Consider the following 17,943-nt stretch of genomic DNA (forward strand, 5'->3'; position numbering starts at 1 on the left):
GAAAATTCTAAAACTAAAGTTTCCTTAAAACCTAATTAGAACTAACAAATTTTATGGTTTTTACGTGTCAACAATTACCTAAAAAAAAGGAAGATCTATGTGAAAAAGACTAAGTTCTAGCATGAATTAATGGGCTCAGGGGGTGTTAATTGGTGAGATTATGGTGCAGGCAGAAATTGAGGAGCTGAGCCCAAAGGAAACAGGCCCAGCATAGTTTTTTGTTTACTCAGAAAAAGTGAGCGTTGGGCCTAAGGGATTGTGAGCCCAAAGTGTTCTTTTTGTTCAGTTTTTTTGGCACAAAATGATAGTGGTACGTGGGCTTAAGGGGGTACAGGCACAGCGATGGACTTCATGTGAGAGGCCCATAGTTGATGAAACAACATTCAGATTTTTTTATAATTTTATTAAAAATAAATAAAATAAATAGAAAGAGGGATTTAGGGCTTACTGAATGTGACGATTAGAATTCTGCACGAGTCTTCTCCTTCTCACGAGAACAAACGGCGCCGGTGTTCAAGCTCTCCTCTGATCGGAGCTTTTCCGCCTCGATTCATACTCTCGATTCCATCTCTTTCTCCGCCGTTCATCTCTCCTCTGTTCTCTCGTCGTCCGATTTCCCTCGCTCCGTTTGCTCAAGTTCTCTTTTCAATTGATTTTAATACGCACGCAAGAAATCGAAGACGGAGGTTATGGCGTACCAACCAGAGCAATTCCGGTGATTCTTCGAACTGACAAACGGCGAGAAGTCCGACGAGCAGTCTCCAAAAGCTCGGGTATGCTTTGATGCTCGTTCTCACCTTTAATTCATTATCCGGCGAATCTTCTCCTTCTTCTTTCTTGCTTTTCGATGAAGATTCAGAGAGAAAAGAACTTCTGTTAGAGTCTGTTACAGGTTTCCGTTACGAATCTTTCTTCTGATTTTTCTTTCTGTTACGTTTTCCTCGTGATCTCTGTTGTGAAGCTTCTTTTGTTGTTGGTGAAGAATCGATGCAGAGGGAGAATATGATTGAAGATTGTGTGAAGAAAGGATGAAGGTGGGAGAGGAAGGTTATGGTGATGGAGTGGAGAAGATTGAAGGCGGGAGAAGAATGAAGAGAGAATGGTGGTGAAGAAAATGGTGAAGAAGGTTTGAATTGGAGGGATGCTGTTATATAGAGGAGAGAGAATTGAATTCAGTTAGAGGGGAGAGTATTGTGAGCCCTAGGATTAGAGGGAGTTTGTTATAAGATGAATGGTGAGGATTGAATCGGTTGAAAGGTTAGTTGATCTCTGTTTTTCAGTTTGTTATTTTTCTGTTTTGTTAGTTATGAGTTGGTTTGAAAGTTTGTTATGGGTGGTTTGACAGTTAGGTATGGATTGATAACTGACTGAATGTGTTTCTCTTGCTGTAGGTTTTCGAATGTTCCTACAGTGTGACTTGTATGATAAACTGATGCTGCTTGTGACCTGCTCCATGTCCTGATGATGAGCGGTATCAGACCCTACTTATTTTGTTTACGCGGGCTATACGGTATGCTGCAAGTTATTTTTGTTGGATTTTTGTATTTCTCTATGCAAGTGAGATGGACCTAGCACTGAGTGGATTGTTTTTGAATAAGAGTGATGTTTTTAGCATGCCTTGAATGATCTAATTCTCTCTTTCCTCTTCTGTATAGGGTGTTGTATGCTGTATCGAGGTTGAAAGTTCTCGGGGTGATATGTTAGAAACTCAGTATGTGGAGTAGTTCTCTCACCCAATTCAAGAAACATAGGAGACAATGGCTGATCCTTGAAGTATGGGGCTGTTTCATATATTGTCAATTTGGTTTTCTATTAACAGTGCTGTTCGGATGCTCTCTTGAAGAAAAGGTTAATTGAAATGATTTTTGTTTTGGTTTGCAGGTGGCTGGATTGCTTACTGAATATGATGATATGGAGTCATTGAGTGCCAAATTTTCCCTGAAACTGCTACATGTGGAAAGCTGTTACATAGAACCTTTGTTGGCTGTTTGGCTTGATAGTAGCATATGGTGCAAATGGAATTCCCACACTCTTAGTACACATGATTTCGACACACACGGTTCAAAGCAAGACGGGAGAGCATGGTGATATTGAAGACTTGGTGGAGCTACGTCAAGAGTAGTGTTAGGATTAGTGGTCAGACTTTGGTCAACTTTTTGACCAGGAGGTACAAAGTCAACTCTAGTCAAAATGTGATTTTTTTTCAATGTAATCTCCATTTATTTTGTAAAGCACTTGTAGATAAACTTTTGCCTTGGCTTGTAGATCCATAAAGTTGAACGAGATGATTTCCCTCCTTTTCCTTTGATTTTGGATTTCAGTTCAATAACATGTAACTTTTCTTATATCTATTTGAATGAATTCCTGAATATTGATGTAGTAATGGTTAAATTCCAATGAGGAAGCCGAAGTGAATTGGTCAACAAAAGTCAACCTTCACTTTTGTACTATTTCTTCTACACTCTTTATTAATAAATCCAAACAAACAATAGTTGAACCAACATCATCGCCACATGTTGAGATATTGATTTAAAAGCCTTGTTCCATGAGTAGCAAAAGAGGACTAAGCGTGAAATGTGTGATCAAGTCATTAATAGCTCAAGTGTTGAAAAGCAGCCCATGATGATTATAAGACCAAACTCAAATAAACCCCAGTTTTATAACTTCAACTGAAAAAGACCTTAGAAACCTCATCTCCAACTTGATTGATATAAACACCTTGAAGATAAGAAGTCTCAAAGTACCAATGAAACCCTAACCCTTCAAGATCCTTGATCCCGTGCCAAGTTTATTGATTAATGATGCATGGGTTATGTACGTTAATGTCCTAATGAAGATATGCAAATGAATGCAAAGCCTAAGCCAGTTAGAATAAATATGTGGGCAAATTTTGGGGTGCAACAATGATGTATTATACTTTCTATCTCTTCTTCCGGAACACATCGGCGGAATATCCCATCAGCACCTCTCTTGAATAGCAAAGGTTCATCCCAATAGTACTATTTAAGGTCATGGAAGAACTTCTTCTTTTGTTGATAGGTCATGTCAGGTGGAAGCACTCTCGCTGCTAGGTAGTTGACAAAATCAGCATACCATGGCAGTGTGGTTCCGGTGCTTAGTGTCTTAACGGCTTCGGTTTGCGCTGTAGGTTGTTCCAATGTGTTGCTTTCGGATTCTAAATGTGCTATTAAGCGTTCATAAGGGAAATCATCGTTGATTGGTGTTTCTTCTGTCTTAATACCTTCCATCCTAGATAAATGGTCGGCTACTACGTTTTCAGTTCCCTTTTTATCTTTGATTTCCAAATCAAATTCTTGTAGTAGTAGGATCCACCTTAATAGTCTAGGTTTTGCATCTTGTTTAGCTAGTAGATACCTAATGGCTGCATGGTCTGTGTAAACTATTATCTTTGCTCCTATCAGATAGGAACGAAACTTATCTAACGCGAAGACCACGGCCAAGAGTTCCTTTTCGGTTGTGGCGTAATTCATTTGTGCAGGGTCTAAGGTCCTACTTGCATAGTATATTGCGTGGAGTTTCTTATCTTTCCTTTGGCCTAAGACTGCTCCTACAGCATAGTCGCTTGCATCACACATAATTTCAAACGGTAAATTCCAGTCGGGTGGTTGCATTATGGGTGCAGATATAAGGGCTGTCTTTAGTACTTCAAAGGCTTCTAAACATTCATTGTTGAAATTAAACTCAACATTTTTCATTAAGAGGCTGTTCAGAGGTTTAGAGATATTAGAAAAGTCCTTTATGAATCTTCGATAGAAATCTGCGTGTTCTAAGAAGCTCCGTATTTCTCTAACTATTTTTGGGGGTTGGAGGTTTTCTATTACTTCGATCTTTGCTTTATCGACTTCAATTCCTCTTTTGGAGACTACATGTCCAAGTACAATCCCTTGTTTAACCAGAAAGTGACACTTTTCCCAGTTTAGGACGAGGTTAACTTATACGCATCTGTCCAAAACGTTTTCTAGATTTGAGAGACATCCTTCGAAATCCTCACCACATACAGAGAAGTCGTCCATAAAGACTTCCATGATGTTGTCTATGTAATCAGCGAAAATTGACATCATGCATCTCTGATATGTCGCTAATCCGAACAACATTCGTCTATAAGCGAATGTTCCATAAGGGCATGTGAAGGTTGTTTTAACTTGGTCATCAGGGTGAATTGGGATTTGAAAGAATCGTGAGTAACCATCCAGGTAGCAATAATAGGAATGTTTTGCTAAACGTTCGAGCATTTGGTCAATAAAGGGAAGAGGGAAATGGACTTTCCTTGTGGCTTTATTTAATTTATGATAGTCAATACACATCCTTTCTCCAGTCACCTTTCTTTCGGCGATAGATTCGCCAAACTTATTTACGTTAACTGTTATGCCTCCCTTCTTTGGTACACAATGGACCGAACTTACCCATTGACTATCAGAGATTTGATGTATAATTTCGGCATTCAGAAGTTTGGTAACTTCATCTTTAACTATTGTGCTCAGGATAGGGTTAATCCTCCTTTGATGTTCCCTAGAGGTTTTGCAATCTTCCTCCAACATGATGCGATGCATACATATGGAAGGACTTATTCCTTTCAGATCAGCAATGTTATATCCTAACGCAGATGGATACTTCCTTAATACTTGTAATAGCTTCTTGGTCTCTGTGGCTCCTAGCTCTGCGTTGACTATTACTGGTCTTTTGAGCTCATCGTCTAGGTATTCATACCTAAGAGTCTTGGGTAATGGTTTAAGGTATAAGGTTGGTTTCTTAGGGCAAGGCATAGGGTTGGGTGTTAATGCTAAGCATTCGCTTAAACTATCATCTTGATATTCTGGACGCCAATTGTCATCTTCGAAAATCAGGGGCATCGGAATATTTATAACTTCAGAGTAAGATTCTTTCGATAATCCTATCTCTCTTACACATCCATCAATAACATCCACCAAGTAACATGTGTCTTCTATAGTTGGGGCTTGAAGGAATTGTGTTAAAATAAACTCGACCTTCTCCTCACCTACTTCGAATGTCAGCTTGCCTTTCTTTACGTCTATAATAGCTTCAGCGGTAGCTAGAAAAGTTCTTCCTAAGATTATAGGAGTATTGACATCTTCCTTTATGTCCATAATTATGAAATCTGTAGGGATGTAGAATTGTCCGATACGGACAGGTACGTTCTCAAGAACACCTACAGGATACTTGAAAGATCGGTCTGCAAGTTGTACTGACATCTTGGTTGGTCTTAGGTCTCCTATGTTGAGTTTCTCGCAAATGGACAAAGGCATTAGGCTAATACTAGCTCCTAAGTCGCACAGAGCTTTGTCTATGAAATTTTTTCCTATATTGCAAGGTATGGAGAAACTTCCTGGGTCTTTCAGCTTAGGTGGCATTTTATTTTGAATTATAGCACTATATTCGACAGTGAGTGTTACGGTCTCGTTGTCTTCTAATTTCTTCTTATTCGATAGGATTTCTTTTAGGAACTTAGCATATGAGGGCATTTGGGTAATGACTTCTGTAAACGGAATTGTAATGTTCTTAAACTGCCCTATATTTTTAGATTTCTCAAGTCTTTAAGGGTACGGGATAGGTGGTTTATAAGGTGGCGGAGGTATGTATGGCGCTTCTTTTTCCTCCGTCTCGCCTTCCTTGTCCTCTTTCTCTTTCGGATTACTTGGTTTATCCTTGGGTCTACTTTCCTCCTTTGTTGTCTTACTAGGGATTTGGAACATAGCAGGGTTTTTAAGCCTAGGGTCAGTCGGTTCGTCCATTTCTCTACCATTTCGTAGAATAATAGCATGAGCATGTCCTTTTGGGTTAGGTTGTGGCTGTCCTGGAAATGTCCCAGCAGGTGCGGCAGTAGGTGCTTGTTGTTGTGCCACTTGAGAGATTTGTGTCTTAAGCATCTTGTTGTGAGTGGCCAACGCGTCTACTTTAGTCGCTAACTGTTTGATTTGCTCATTAGTGTGCACGTTCTGGTTTAGGAAATCCTTATTAGTCAGAGTTTTAGTGGCTATGAAATTTTCCATCATTACTTCTAAGTTAGACTTCCTGGGGATGTTAGGAGCAGCGAAGGGTGCCTTTTGATATCCAGGTGGTACACTGGGTGCTTGACCAGGTGCGTACAAAGCATTGTTGTTCTTATACGAGAAGTTAGGGTGATTCTTTCATCCTGGGTTATACGTGTTTGAGTAGGGGTTTCCTTGAGCATAGTTTACTGGTTCGGGGGAAACTCCTGCCAAAAGATGGCACTCGGGGCAGCATGTCACGACATCCCGCATATTTTGCAATTCGGGGAAACAGCAGCCACGACGGCTACAGGTGCTACAGTGAGGTTTTCGATCTTCTGAGTTAGGGCGTCGACTTTGGCGTTAACGCGGTCGAGGCTACTTATCTTGTACATACCATTCTTCATTTAAGATTTCTCTCCAGAAGTTTTCTCTGACTGAACTCTCTCACTTCCCCATCGATAATGATTCTGAGCCATACTCTCGATAAGTGCATATGCATCAGCATACGCTTTGTCCATCAGTGCGCCACTTGCGGCGGCGTCAATTGTAAGTCCCGTATTGTAGAGGAGACCATTGTAGAAGGTATGGATAATCAACCATTCCTCTAATCTGTGATGTGGACAGAGTCTCAGCATGTCTTTGTATCCCTCCCATGCTTCGAATAAAGACTCGTTGTCTTTTTGTCTAAACCCATTGATCTGGGCTCTTAGCATGGCGGTCTTATTATGTGGAAAATAACGTGCTAGGAAGACTTTCTTGAGTTCATTCCAGGTCGTAACAGATTTCACGGGTAAAGACTGGAGCCAAGCTCTAGCTCTATCCCTCAATGAAAAAGGAAACAAACGCAGTCGGATAGCTTCCGAACTGACACCATTTGCTTTTACATTGTCTGCGTATTGTAGGAACACTGACAAATGAAGGTTAGGGTCTTCCATTGAATTTCCCGAAAATTGATTTTGTTGTACAACTGACAACAAAGACGGTTTTAGCTCAAAATTGTTCGCCTCAATAGCAGGAGCAGCAATGCTATTGTGTGGTTCAGCTTACGAAGGAATAACATAAAATTTGAGAGGACGCGGCTGCTCTCCCATGGTTGATTCTTCAACTGGTTCAGAATTAGGATTAGGAACAAGAGTGCGAGTTTGTTGTAATCGAAGTGATACAGTGATAGAACGCTCCGGTTCGGGAATGGGCAGCGCTAAGTCTTCACTTCGAGAGCGAGTACTTGGCATGCACAAAGGGAATTAGAATAATTAAGTTGCCTTAGTCTCTACAACATAACAGTTAATTACGATTATCGACTAAATTAGTCCCCGGCAACGGCGCCAAAAACTTGATCGCGACAAAATGGGGTATGTCTGTGATTATGACTGCAAGTGCACAGTCTATCGCGTAGTTTTAAAAGATATCGAACCCACAGGGACTAAGAATCAACCTAATATAGTTAATCATTACTACGTAAATCTAAGGCTAATATCTGATTGATTATGATCAGACGGGGAAGTAAAAGAAATATTATTGAATTAAATAGGCAGGAATATAATCGGTATATAATGATCGGACGTCGGGGATCTAGTAAACTATCGACGTGAATCGTAATTTAAAATACTCTTTCTGTAGAAATCACTTGTTTAAAAACCTTCCTCTCACACTCTCGTGTTTATTGATTACGATCTCATTATTAAACCTAAGTGAGCGCTCTCGCTGTATCAAATAAAGTTTAAAATGATTTTTGAAAACCGATGAGGTCTAATTAACCTTAAAGTGCTCTCGCTGTATTTAAGGTTAATGTTTAATTTCTATGTCCAGTTAAAATCTCAAACTCTCGTTTTTATTGATCCTAACTTCTATTGTTTTTAACTCTCGTTACAAAACAGTTGAATTAATCATTAGAAATTAATACCAGATAAATAATTTTCATTAATAAAATACGTCGAAAGTATTACTCAATTCCCTCGGTTATGTGACCTTACATACCGATAAAAGGTATTTAGCGGGACATTATTTTAATAGACGGAACAGAATAAGCATAGCAGGTGAATAATATTTCGGGCATAATTCTATAAACTAACATAAACAGACAATAATAATTAAAGCTAATAAATGAACCTGAATTAATATAGAAAGACTGAATATTGAAATAGAGCAGCATTGGTTCTTGAATCCGGTACTGGAATTAAGTTATGAAAATAAATCTGATGCTAAAACTAAAACTAAATCTGAAGCTAACAAAGAAAACTTAATCGCAATAGTATTTCCGGTGTGGAAATCTATTGCCGGAAGTGGGTAGGAAACAGGTAGCAGAACTTGCAAAATAGCAGAAGAAATTAAAGTGACGGCGGTAGGTTAAAGTTCGTAACCCTCACACACTAATATTCAAGGGAGGTTCCGACCGGCAGGAGGGGGTATGTGCCGACCGGCAGGCACTTCAAAGTGCCCCACGTCACGTGCTCCACTTCCTCTTGCGTGTTGGGCTTGCGTTGCAGACTGGGCCTTTGCTTCTTCTATTTGCGCCTCCTTATTTAAATGTCCTTTTAAGCAATTTCTCTTCATTTTAGCTCATTTTTCCGATTATTTCTTTTGCGAGCTCCAATTAAATAAATTCCTGAAAACAAATAGAAATACCGGCATAATATAAAATAAAATAATAAAATCGAAATAAAATAGAATAATAATGCATGTAAATTAAGCTAAATATACGATACATTTTCGTGTTATCAAATATGCCCATGAACCCCTTATACAAGGAAATTAAGCTTCAGATTCACTTCCAACCAAACAACGAACAAAAGGTTGAAGCGGTTAGTATCCAATTCAAGTAATGACACATAACTCCTAAATACTATAACGTGTTCACTATAACACCTCTCACTTTTTAAATCAAATTCGACCAACATCTAAAATACTCGTGTTGCAAAATTTTGTCAACTTGGCTATCATCGTTGCACCTCTAGAATTTTTTTTATTATTCTAAATAGGAGAAACCTAAAGGAAAAGTCTATGTTCCATCTTGAACACAACTCTTCTGGACCAGCCCAATCCAGTCAATTGGGCCACTCCCGCCTTCGGCCCAATACACTTCAGAGCGCCCGTGGCGGTTTCCATCCGATCAGACTGGGAAAACGTACCAAGTAACCGACCACGAGGACCCCTCGTGCTCGGTAAACAACCAGCCCACGCGTCTCCTAAATATCCGCCCTAGAAAGAGGAGGCTAATTCGTTCCAAAAAATCCTATAAATAGCCCTCTACATACAGAGGGCAAGGTAACCTTTTTCTTACCCCAAAAACTCTCTTACTTTGTTGTACCTTGTGGAATACATACTTACTTTGGCATCGGAGTGCCTTGCAGGTACAACACCTTTTTTCCCTCTCAACCGCTCGGAACTTCAAGCATTCATTGTTGCCAGTCATCTGATCTGCTCGGTAAGATCAGTGGCGCCGTCTGTGGGAAATCTAGCTCCCCCGTTCCTTTTTCTTGCACCTTCTTGATCCATTCATGCCTCTTGCAAGAACCCAGGAACCAAAGCTTTAATCAAATCATTACTCATGGCCGGTAATAACGAAGATCTCTCGTCAATAGACGCTGCAATTCTCAAGAAAAATGACATCTCTATTGTCCTCCTTCAAGAAACACCGTTCCTCGAGACGGTGTCACCGTGTCCCCTTCCCCTAAAGATCTTCAAGATGATCAATCTCATCGTTTCGAAGATACCGACTGGAAGGACAACCACGAAGAAAGTCAGGGCAACCCCTTCCTCTCCAAAGGACAGCCTCCTCAAGACCAGACCATAAACGTTGTCCTAGCTGCTCTTGCCCAGACCAATGCGCTCTCGCAACAGCAAAGTAACTGGATAGAGGCCCTCGAGCAGAAGCGCCGCTCAAGAACTCCCCCCGATCGCAAAACTCGTTCTCGACGTGAAATAATCACCAAGAAACGCCCACGTTCCCCTTCTCCCAGGGAGAAGGTGAATCCCTCTTCCATGAAAGGGTCGAGCGAGCAGCGTTCCCGACACCGTTCACAGCCCCCTCGGCCAAGAAGGAAATCTAGATCACCTCCGGCCAAGCACGACGACAACTGGAGGCGACGCAGGCGTAGCCAAAGCCGATCTTTTTCTCCATCCTCCAGCGACAACGAAGAGAAGCGCCATGGTCCGCTATCCCAGTAAATCTTAGAGGCTCCCCTGCCAACCGGTCTCGAAAAACCCCCTCCGCTAGGGACCTACGACGGGACCACCGATCTGGACGAACATATTGAGAACATCGACGCCCTTCTCGACTACAGAGGAGTGCCCGGTGCCATTAAATGCCGTTTGTTCCCTACCACCCTGCGAAAAGGAGCCATGACCTGGTATAAAAGTTTGCCCGACGAGTCCATCACATCATGGAGGGTGCTCGAAAAACTTTTTTCCAGACATTTCACGGCCTCCCGAAGGCACCCCAAGTCAGAAGCCTCCTTGGAAGCCATTATCCAAGGAAAGGACGAGTCTCTACGGGCGTTGTAATACGGTGAACTGACTTTTTATCGATCGAAAAATGTCGCGGTAAGCAAGAGTCGCCACCGACTTTTATTTTATCCAAACAATATTCGGAAAGGCAAAAAGAAACAGAAAAAAACCTTTAAAGAAAATCTAGGTTCGGGGGGTAATTTATGCAAAGGGAAGGTGTAAGGCACCCTTTGCATCCATGGTTTTCCATGGGCTCTTAATTGCTTTGCTTGCTTGTTTGTTTAGAAAATGTAGATGAAAGAGATAGGGACTTTAGCTCGTAAATGAGCGTAGCCCTTTTGAAAAATTATGAGAAAGAATATAATGAAAGTTTGAGCATTGCAAGGCAATTAGGGGCAATTACCTTAAACTCAGATGATAGGTCTCTTTTTAGCCTTTCAGAATGAAAGGGTCTATCCTTGCCATAAGAGGGCAGGAAGCCTTTCGTTTGGAGGTTGAAGGGTCGTCGAAGCATCCTTTGCCATAAAACTGTCCCATGCCATAGAAGGGCAGGTAGTCTAAGGCAAGGATCAGAATAAGCCATTTTTCCGTTAGGCAACCAGAAGATACCTCAGCCTTTTCCGTAGGCAACTTTCGAGGGTCGAGGTCATGTTAGTGTATCGAAGGCAGCATCATTAGGGACCATGACCTTTAATCGAGGCAACATGGCTGAGGTATCCTCGTATTCGAGGGACTGGCTATTCTGCAAAAAATACAAGGCAACAAGGCAACAGGAATAGGCAACAAGGCAACAGGCAACAAGGCAACAGAGAGGGTTACCCAAAAGCGTGAGTGTGTGCACCAATCACGTGATTATATTCAATTATATTATCTTGTAAATTAGTGAGGCTAATTCAATTTAATGGTTGTCACTCCCTATTTTACTAACCACGCAGATAATATAAGGCAAGAACAACAATAATATGGGGAGGGGACAATGAAACCAGCGGATCCCTTAGTAGGGTTTGACATAAGTAATAATTAAACAGAAAGAATAAAAGATTAGAGTTTAGGGTTACCAAACTCGTAGCTTTGACAATCAACGAACCCTGAAAAGGCAAACAAACCAAAAATAGGGTGAGTGTATGGCTAATTCGAAGGCGAACGAGATCATCCCTAAAATAAAGAATAAATAAGCTTAAAACAATGATATAGGCAAAGGTACTTAGCTCTGATTTGATCTGATATGGTTGATAGGGCGCCTTTAAGGTTAACCCTGAAAAGAAACAAGGCAGAGAAAAATGAAGGCGGAACAAACCCTAGTTCTAAAAATAAACCAAATTGTCTTTAAATTAAATTAAATAGAGTACTTAACTTCGTATTTTGGATCAGGCGCGTAGTCGGGGTTAATCATATTGCTAACCCTGAAAAGGCACAGAAAAGAAATAATTTTTTAAATGTAGGCATGATCTTCGTAAACCCTGATTAGGGCACAAGTTACCCATGGTTAATGGGCAACACCTACCAGTAAACCTAAGGTTATTTAGGGTTATAAATGAATCGAGGTTAACAAAAAATTAAAATAAAATTAATTACTAGTCTTCAACCTAATTAATTAATTAATTAAAAGTATATACAAAAATAATGATTTTTATTGTTTAAAAACAATTATAAAATTGCGGAAAAAATCGAGTTTCGATTATAAATAATTATGGAAAAAACATTATATAAACATTAATGCATTTAAATAAGTAAATAAATAAGAAAAAGAACTTATAACATAAAGAGAGAAAAATAAAATAAAATAAAAGGGTTTATGTAATAAATAAATAAAATAAGAGAAAATTGGAAAACTTAGCTCCTAATCAGGTGTACTCCGCTTCTGAAGGAACATGGTGGACCGGCCCTCCAGGACCCTTTGATCTGACTGTATTGAAGATCCAATGATTGATGCGTGAGGGCGCATCGTGAGGCTCCATGGATGTTACACACAGGATCAGCAAGCAAATATTTCATAAAATAAATTTAAGCTGGAGCGAGGGATCGAACCCCCTCACTCACACGTGAAGAACTTATATGGCTTCCATCTGCCATTCGGTCATGCCTTGGTCGCTGATAACATAACAACATCTGAATAATATATTAAAAAGAAAATCAACTGAAAATTTAAACACAAACTGGCGCGCTGATGCAGTCTTCTTCTTCCTCAAAACCCAGTTTCATTTGTTGCGAATTGCCTGCACTTTTGCTACGAATTCCTTTTGTAGCCATAACCTGCAAATTCTCAAAACTACCATACGAACACGGAAAACTCGAATTAAAAGCCCAGATCAGTCGTATATTAATCCCTAGGCATGCTGACGCCACTGGTTTTGGGTAATTCGGCCTCTAATTGCATAGCCCCAATTCACCATCCAAGAACCCTAGCCATGGTGTTTCATGGCTCTTGCACTCAAACACCAATTAGATTATACATAAACGTTCCATAAGGCAAGACAAGCATGAATATACCATCAAATTGCGTTTATGAATCGTAAATAAATGAAATCAAGACTTTTAAAAATAGAGTGCAAACCGAGTTTATATGTTGGTATGCGTGATGCTCTATGCTTCAATCACGGCCCAGGTCGATTCAGAGAGACTCCAGGAATATGATTTGATCTCCAAAACCTCTTGAATCCCTCTGCAACTTAGAAAACCGATTTGACTTTTTCTTGCAATTTTTGAGTTTTTCTGAATTTGTTAGTGGTCGTGAGGATGCAGCCAAAAGATCCCCTAATGATCTGAACAATTTGCATACTTATAGTAGTATAAATTAGGGTTATAAAAACTGAAAAAATCTTAGTGAATCAATCATTGGCAATTTGAAGGAAATTTGATTTAAAACTTTCCTAATTTTGGCAAAATCATTCTATTCTTTCACCAATCTTGTATCCACGAAATTTGAAGTAAATATGGACTATTTTGATGATTGAATCTAATTGGAATGTCTTCTTAAATCGAAAATTTGCCCATCACTTTAATTATTTGATTTATATTATACTTTAAATGGGAAAAATTCAAAATAAAATCAAATAATTATCACAAATTCGTGTCAATTGGATCTTGGGCTCTACACATCATGAGGATGGAGATTGGATCTTAAAAGTGTGGGCCTCTTTGCAAAAATATTCATTTTGAAGCCTTTTTCTTCACATTTTTCCCTTTGAAATCGCCCAACTTTGACAAGGCCTATCTCTCTCAATTTTTGAGGTATGGAAGTGTTCTAGGATTTTTTAGAAACCTTAGAGAGTCCTCTAACCAATGCCTTTGGTCTCACATCAAAATTATTTTCCATGCTCTTTGTGTGTTCTTTTAAAAAAAGTGACTTTTTGTTGACTTTTGAAAAGGACCTATAATGTTTTGGTCCATATCTCTCAAATGAAGCATTTTTAGACTTGGCATGTGAGAGACAAAGTTGTAGATAATCAAATTTCCTTCAAAATGAGCTTTGGATGGGAAATTTCTGATGTTCCATGTGATAGTTATGGCTGGTCAAAGTTTAGTTGACTTTTCCTATACAAAACGCTAATTTAGAAACTTTTTATTGATTTTTGATCTTTCCTTGATGAACCATGATCAATTCTTGATCAAATGGTGAATTATACTTCAATATGAGGATCTTGACAAAAAATCAGGAGTTTTGATTTTACTTTTACCACAGTTGACTTTTTAGGTCAACCAGTCGACTGTTGACTTTCTGAACAATTGAGTGACCAATCCTCTAAGATGAGACTTGATACTTGTCATGAGGATGATGTGAGATATATTGAGCCATATGAGATGCCTTGGAGCCATTGATTCATTGACTTTCCTTTGAACAATTCAAACCCTAGTTTCTGAGCTTTGTTTAGGAGAGTGTGTCTTGGAGCTTTGTGTATTGTTTTGAACTTTGCGTAAGAGAATAGTATGGGCAAATTTTGGGGTGTGACAGCTGCCCCTGTTCAATTTTCTTAAACCTGAAGATGTAGAGTGGTTTGTATGCCAATCGGAATCTGAGGGTAGAAGAGGATTGAACACTAGAATGCCCAGAAATTTGCCTTTGCTGAAGTAGGGAAAAGATGTCATTCAGGCCTTGAGAAAAAAAAGTTTATTGGAGATGGGCTTAAAGATGCCATCCAGGTGTTTGTTGGAGTATGGACTGTTGCGAAATTTCTGCTTTTGCCGTCTTCTCTTTTTTTGTTTGAATGTTGAGGAACCGTCAAAGGTGTCGACTCAAGTCTGTGTTGGGTTATTTAAGGAACCGTCAAAGGTATCGACTTAAATTTGAAATACGTCGTTAAGGAACCGTCCAAGGTGTCGACTTAACTCTTGATGTGGGTTGTTAAGGAACCGTCAAAGGTGTCGACTTAACTTTGAAGCATATCATTGAGGCACCGTCAAAGGTATCGACTCAGATATGTAGATAGATTGTATAAGGAACCGTCAAAGGTGTCGACTTATATCTGAAGCATATCATTGAGGCACCGTCAAAGGTATCGACTCAGATATGTAGATAGATTGTATAAGGAACCGTCAAAGGTGTCGACTTATATCTGAAGTGTGTCGTTAAGGAACCGTCAAAGGTGTCGACTTAACTCTGGAGATAGATCATTAAGGAACCGTCAAAGGTATTGACTTAATTCTTGAAAGTAGAGACAGTAATATCCTGAAAAGTAAAGGTTAGTTTTCTTATGTCATGATGCATGTGTTATGTAATGAGTCTCTCAAAATAAATGAGAAATTTTGTATGTCATGCATGAATTTATTATGAAGTTATGTATGCAATGCATGAATATGTTTGTGTCATATGGTATGTGATTATGATTTTTAGTCGAAAAAATAAATCTCCATGTCTTCGTGATTTTGATATCTGATTTCGTCTTGAAGATGCTCAGCTGGGGATTTATGGTTTCTGCTTGGGGATGATCAGTAGTTTGATGTACCCTGATTTAGGGATATTAATAAATCATGTTGGAGAAGAGCAAAGTGTCGGAGAACAGGTGGTATTGAAGATGTAAACTCTGTTTGGGGAGCCATGTCTTTGTCGGGCCGAGTATGTTTGAAGATATCTTCTAGAGGATTGTTCTGTGGGGATATGATTTTGTGAAATCGGAATTGCGGGAAGGCATGGATGCCTTGAATATTTCCCCCAGTATTATAGTGACTACCATTCCTAGATTTGATTAGGACATGCCACTGAGTATTTGATAAAGATGTAAAACTAGACTTGCATAGATTTGCCCCTGCTAGTAGGATCTTTGGAAAGATTCGCCTCGCGAGGGCTTTATGAGATGTACACTATGGGCGATATGCCCCTAGTAATCATAGGCTCAAGACATTGTCCCATGTTGATTGGGGACTAGCTTTAGATATACTTGGATGTATGCCCCTGATTGTTCGAGCATCCATGAGAGATTCTCGGAATCTTGACTTGATTGCCCCAGATTGATCGGGAAATAGTTTGAAGTCCACTTGGGATGAATGCCTTTGACTTTTGGCATTTTGAGAGATTCTTCGAATCTTGACTTGATTGCCCCAGATTGATTGGGCAAAACATGTCATGCCCCTTGTATACGTAAGAGACATGGCTTCTTGGAGTGATTTTTGATAACACGATTTTATATCGTATATTTAGCCTAAAATCCATAGATATTTATAGCATTTTCCATTTATTATGTCAATTTATTATGATATTACGCGTGTATTTGCTTTGTTTCAGGTTTTACACTTCAAATACGACTATTTGCGAAAAGGAAAGAAAATCAAGCTTAAATGACCAATATTTATGCTTAAAAGACGAAAAGAGGTGCTGAAGTGAAAGAAGGGTGCAATTAGGACCCAAAAAGGCCCAAAAGAGCAATCCAGCCCACGAAGGAAAGCAGCCCAGGCCACACTAGTAAGCAGAGACGCACGTCTCTGCCACCTCAGCAAAAGGGAGACGCACGTCTCCACTTCCCTGAAGATTCTCCACTTGAGACGCACGTCTCAAGTCACGCACCCAGTCTCCCTGAAGAATCGGAGACGCACGTCTCCAAGTCCCGGTCTGCAAAAAGTTCCGTTTTTCACGCAAAGCAACTGCAAAGCCTCACCTATAAATAGAGGCAGTCACTTCAGTCCAAAGTGTCCGATTTCCTGCCAACGAAGTGCTGCCGAAATTGTACCGCGAACTGCTTTTCCTTATTCTGTTTTCATTTAACCGTCTATTTTCTCACAACGATTTCTACACTGGAAATTGTTGTGAACTTTTCATAGATCTAGCCTTACGTTAGATTTATCGCTTTATTTTCCTTGTTTTTATTTTCTGCCATTTAAATTCCGAAGAACGATCCAGCCAACCTGTGGTGGAAGTTCGAGTACTTCAAGATTCAATTCAATCCAGATTTATTTTAATTCAGGTTTTTTATTTACCGCCTTATTTATATTATTTATCTGCATGATATATTATATGCCGTTTAATATGCTTATTATTATGAACCGAACCAATATATGTATGTTTAATCGTATTAATATGTCTGGCTAAAATACTAAAGGTGTCGGTATGTAAAGTAAGTTAACCGTAGGGGTCCGAAATAAATTGGCCTAAATTATGTTTTATTAATTATCACTTATTTTTGGTTTATATGTCTAGTTTAATTAGTAAGTCTTAAAACCAATAGAGCGAAAGTTTGAGGGATTAGGACGGTCAAAGGTTAAAATCAATAGAGCAAAAGTTTGAGATCTTTAACTGGATAGTAGACATAGGACATTAGTTTTAAGGACGGCGAAAGCGTATTAAAACTAATTGGAACTTATTTATTTTCAAAAATTGTTTTTACACTCGAGCGGGATGGCGAAAGCGTACGTTAGGGATATTAGCATGTTCCGAGTCAATAGAGCGAAAGTTTGAGATTAGGAGATTTAAATAGATAACAACCTCGTAAAATAGGCATTTTATTAATTACATTGTTTCCAAAAAGCTCTCCTAAAATCTAATGGGATGGCGAAAGCGTACATTAGGATTAGGATAGTAGTCTGACTCAACAGAGCGAAAGTTTGAGACGAGGATTTTTAATCAATTTGAATTAGTAAAGATTTTTAATTTAATTATGCAAAAGCCAATGGACCTTCGGATTACCTGTAGTTAAACGAAATACATACTGATACCTGTCTTTTATTATTATTCTTTATTTTCTCACAATCACTTTCCCTTAGGAACAATCGAAATTTTAGTACTCCTAGCTTTACATAGTAACCTTAGATAACGGTAGATCGATTCATAGTCCCTGTGGATTCGATATCTTTTAAAACTACACGACACGACTGTGCACTTGCAGTTATCAGATTTATAGACACGTAAAGTCGCGATCAAGTTTTTGGCGCCGTTGCCGGGGACTATTTAAGTCGATATCGTAACTCACTGTTACACCGTAGAGACTAGGAAAATTCTTCCCTTTCTTTTTGAACGATTGTATGCCAAATACTCGTTCACAAGGAGGAGACTTAATAC

General features: G+C 39.3%; 1 long non-coding RNA gene and 1 other non-coding gene across 3 annotated transcripts; both read left to right on the forward strand.

Annotated features, from left to right (window-relative positions):
* The first annotated feature begins 445 nt into the window (after positions 1-445).
* Positions 446-2,345, forward strand: LOC131632628 (uncharacterized). 2 transcript variants are annotated; one of them, XR_009293063.1, is made up of 5 exons: positions 446-892; positions 983-1,257; positions 1,392-1,510; positions 1,656-1,773; positions 1,882-2,345. It is a non-coding gene; the product is annotated as an uncharacterized LOC131632628 (long non-coding RNA). The 2 variants fall into 2 exon arrangements; XR_009293062.1 differs by having other exon boundaries at positions 446-1,257.
* Positions 2,346-6,617: 4,272 nt separating this feature from the next.
* On the forward strand, positions 6,618-6,724 carry LOC131632647 (small nucleolar RNA R71). The gene has a single exon (XR_009293067.1). It is a non-coding gene; the product is annotated as a small nucleolar RNA R71 (small nucleolar RNA).
* Positions 6,725-17,943: the final 11,219 nt, after the last annotated feature.

The sequence above is a fragment of the Vicia villosa genome, unplaced genomic scaffold (genome assembly GCF_029867415.1).
Source record: "Vicia villosa cultivar HV-30 ecotype Madison, WI unplaced genomic scaffold, Vvil1.0 ctg.000976F_1_1, whole genome shotgun sequence".
NCBI classification, from domain to species: Eukaryota; Viridiplantae; Streptophyta; class Magnoliopsida; order Fabales; family Fabaceae; genus Vicia; species Vicia villosa.